Raw genomic sequence first — 4,665 nt, forward strand, 5'->3', positions numbered from 1 at the left:
GCCACACAAATTCTTGTGGAAACTGAATGTTCCTGCTAAAATTAGAATGTTATTTTGGCTACTCACTAGGAGAAGTATTCTAACTAAGGATAATCTGACCCGAAAAGGATGGAAAGAGGCAAAGCATTGTGTCGTCTGTGGGAGGGATGAAGATATTAACCATTTTTTTAATGTTTTGCTGCTAGATTGATTTGGGGTTTGGTCAAATGTTCCTTTGACCTCAAAACAACTCCTCAAAATTTGAGTGACTGCTTAGATACTTGGATTAAAACCTTTTAGAAACCACAAAAACAATTAATGTTAGTTGGGATTTCTAGTTTGTTTTGGTCCATTTGGAAATGCAGGAATGATATTGTGGTTAGATCTAAGAATTTTCATGACCCCATAATCGTTATTCGAACTCTATGCAACTGGATTATTGATTGGGCTGTTTTGCAGAAGAAGAAAAACCCGGAGCAAAAGCGGTGGGTGCTGGGAGCAAGACTAATAGAGCGGGTGGCAAGTGAGATATATCGAGCGTCGCAAGGATGGAGACCAGGGGTTAGAAGACTGGGCTGCTGAAATCGATGGGACTTCTCTATTCCTGCATATAAATTTGTGGCTCATCTCCTTACGTGCTCCTGTTCTGGAGCTTCTATGCATGGCTGTTGTTTATGTATATTGTCACGACAAAGACGGACATCACACACACATTATTTCTACTATTACTTGCCGTGACTGTCTAATCTCAATTAACAGAGCCTAATCTTAGCGACACCAATCACTTAAACTGGACAGAGTACGTGCGCAAATTGAGAAACAACAATCAAGGGTGTGCAACAACCACAACAAACAAACACCAGATAACGAACACGGCAATGAGGTGATGAAGTGGTGCTCAACTGCTTGGAGCGTCGTTGGCACCTGCCTACCTACCAAAGAGGGAATCCTCGTGTCACCATCCTCACACTTGCACAGAGGTTGGGAGCTGAATCATGGCCTCCATTAATCTCGGCAACCACCAGAATACCCCGACTCCTCCTCCCGACCCCGTGCGGCCGCCGCCGGGCTGCACCGGGCGGCCACATCCCGATCTTCCCTCAACTCCCCGTGCACCCCTCCCTCCGCCGCCGCCGGCAACGTCGCTGGGCGAAGGCCCTGTGGCGCGGCGGCGGCGGACCTCCTCTGGCGTCCCGAGATCTGAGGCGGCGGCGGCCTGATTTGGATCTCTCTCCCGACGAGGATAGCGGGCAGCGGCGGCCGGGGCGTGACGGGGGGTTTGACTACAGCCGGCGGGAGTAGTACGAGATGGCGGCAGCGGCGGCCGGGGCGCGTACCGGGCTGCCGTTACGTCCTCAAACTGCTGCATCTCATCGGATTCGGCGACGGCTCGCTGAAGTACTCCGGGTCTGCATCGCATCACGAGGATTATGGCGGTGGTGGTCATCTCCTACGTCGGAGGTGGTCGACCTGAGACTGGATGATCGGATGATCAGATCTCGAGATCTGTAATCTAGTCCCGGCTGCAAGTCGGGGAAACATAGTTGCCGGTGAAAACCGAGCCGATGGCGGACGATGGCGGCGTTCTGTGTCGTTACCTTGATGAAGGCATCGTTCTGTAACTACTGTCGACCCACTCGTGCTGCTCTGGGGGAAACCCTATGATCTAGTTTTCCAGATCGGACGATGGCGGCACTGCGGTATCGTTTCTCTCTTGGGAGCATTGTTTGTGGAGCAGCGCTGGAAGTCAGAGGCAGGAGGTGGAGCGGCTTCGTCTTGCACGGAGCTTCGGTGGAGATGTCAAGTCATGCCTGACCGACAGGTGCTACGCTTTGTCATGCCTGGTCGGCAGGTGCTACGCACGACAGATCTTCCAAGGACTTCAAGCTGTGTCGACTGGTGGTACTTGGCAGCATGGCGCTGAGGTGTATCAGTGGCGACCGCGATGTGCTCAGCTGTTTGCGCGCAGGGAGGAGGTGCCGTTGGGCGCCGTGGTGGCGTCGACGATAGCTAGACCGAGCAAGGTTGATGCATCAGTACAGTTCTGAAGATGGAGCGGTGGCAGTTGGCAGCGGCGGCCTCTGAGAGCACGCCGGACCAGTGTGTGCCCAAGACCCGGCAAGTGGCTAGGTTGGGGTCTCAGGTCTTAGATGTTAGGCTTGGTTGTGATGTCTATTTGGTATTAGGCCCAGGCTATCTGCGCCCCTTCATCAACTGGATAGGTGTAGCGACAGTTTGTTGCTTAGACGGCGGCTTTAGTCTTACTGTTGTATCACTTTGTAAGGTCTTGTGAGAATAATTAATAAAGTGGTCGTATGCATCGCCCAGATGCAGAGGCCGGGGGTCATCTTCCTTTTCTGAAAAAAAAACCCAGAATATAGTGCACAGAGACGCATCCACGTACGATGGGCTCATACATGAATAAGTTGGAGCTAGAGAAGCTGACAAGAGAAAATCAGACAACTCAAAACAGTGCATTCGCAAAAAAGAAACAATGAATATTGTCCAGCAGAAAAAAAGATTAAATATTGGCCTAAAACACAGCTAGCTGCCAATCAATTACTCGTTTTTCTCAAAAATTCTAGCAATATAAATTTGGGTGTGTGTTTTCTTTAATTATTTGATGGTCAAGCCTACAAATAGCCAGCCACCGCATGTGGAATATAATTTCCTGTTAGAGAAAAGTTAACTCTAGCTGGTGATGTCATTTGTACCCCACTTACATTTTCTTTACCTTCTAACGGCACGAGTATATATATATACCATTCGGCACGATAGCAAGTATGAACACTTGATTATTCCACATGATCCCGATCGATCTCCGATGGCTAAGTATATACGTATATCTCAATATCTGCGCACATAAACTATGTATGCATGCATGCAAATACGCAACTGCCGGGGCCGGATACCGTGACGCATGGCCGTATTTTAGTTCAATCAAAGATAACAAACTAACAAAATGTGTATGCCATCGACATGGATTGGGCATGAAGAGGGAGGCAACGTGGGGTTCTGGTTGCTTTGCGGTACCTACCCAACTGCCCAAAAAATGGCGACCTGGCTATAAACGTTGGGTAGGTAGGCACCAGAAAAGGACCCCGCGTATATACATTCTCTCCTCTCCAGCTATGTAGACGGCTGCATATGCATGTACCGTACAGGTATACTATACAGTATACGCGTATAGTACAGCCCCTGAGTTTCTAGGAAAAGTTAATTTATGCGTGTCAACGCCTTCACAGAGCAGCCGGGCATATTTTGATTTTCTTTTTCATGTTATGCTGGGGTGCACGTCTGCAAGTAGCTAGTAGATTAGCTTATACAGTAGTGTTCGTGGAAGCAACGGCAGCGGCCAGCTGCTAGGAATACGACGAGATGCTTTGGATAAGAGAAATGAAATGGATATGGAGTCATACAAAAGGATAACTGCACGAGATGCATAAACCGGCTTGGTACACAGTGGCGGAGCCACCTCCCGGCGACCCTGGGCAGCTGCTCGGGCTCTGCCCAGGAACTCCCGTGAGACTATAGAAGGAGATGGAGATTTAATCACCAGTTTTAGTGGGGCAAATGCCCACGAGTCACATCCCTTCGTATTTTGCCCCGGCTCCATGGAGTAGCTAGCTCCGCCACTGTTGGTACATGCATGCGTCATGGAGGAAGAGAGACGATCTTCTTCTCCTCCACGGCACTAGTTCAACTTGATACATCATGGGGAAGGTGACTTCATGTAACCTGCCAATCGTCTCTGATTTTCGGAGCATAATGATATGCAGTGCCTTCTCTAAATGTCTTTCATTCACGGTATACATCAACATATACATATGACTTTGCGCGTCAACTATTTCGATGTCATAGGATGCATAGATGGATGGAACTGAAATTGGCATCTCTTCCTTTTCTTTTCTTTCTCTCAACAGAAATTTTCCCATTTTTTGAAATAACATCTCTTCTTTGACTGCTCCCTCTGTCCCATAATATAAGACGTTAAAAGTTAAAAAGAAATGTAAGACGTTTTTTTCACACTACACTAGTGTAAAAAAACGTAGTGTCAAAAAACAGTGTCAAAAGACGTCTTACATTACGGGACGAAGGGAGTAGATATTATCATGCAACTCTCATGAAGAAAGAGAGAAATTATCACACATTATTACATAATGAAAGTAGCACAAAAGATGACGCACGGCCATAATAAGTTCATTACATAAGTAGCCGAAAATAGGACGAAAGATGAAAACAATTGTTTCACAAATTTTTAACCAAGACAAGATGACAAACATTTGATATGTCATGCCCATGCCTCTACAGAATAACACAACAAGGTGAAATTTTTTGGTTGCTGACTTGATGCACTTTTTTTTGTGGGGTGGCTTGATGTACTGGCCAACCATTTCTGATTTTCAGAGCATAATGCTGTGTGATGACTTATTTGCATGTCTTTAATATGTATCAGCATATACATATGACTTTGTGGGTCAACTGTTTGAAGGTCATAGGATATTTGGACGGACTAGAAATTGACAACCCAACCCTTCCCCCATTCTCTGGAGTAACCTTTCCCTTCTTTTCTTGAAATAGCATTTATTTTTTGACTAGAGATTACTATCACACAGCTCTGAACAAAACAGAGAGGAACAACTATCACATATTCATTAGATAATACTCCCTCCGTTCCAAAATAGA

This window comes from Triticum aestivum, chromosome 5B, assembly GCF_018294505.1.
Source record: "Triticum aestivum cultivar Chinese Spring chromosome 5B, IWGSC CS RefSeq v2.1, whole genome shotgun sequence".
NCBI lineage: Eukaryota > Viridiplantae > Streptophyta > Magnoliopsida > Poales > Poaceae > Triticum > Triticum aestivum.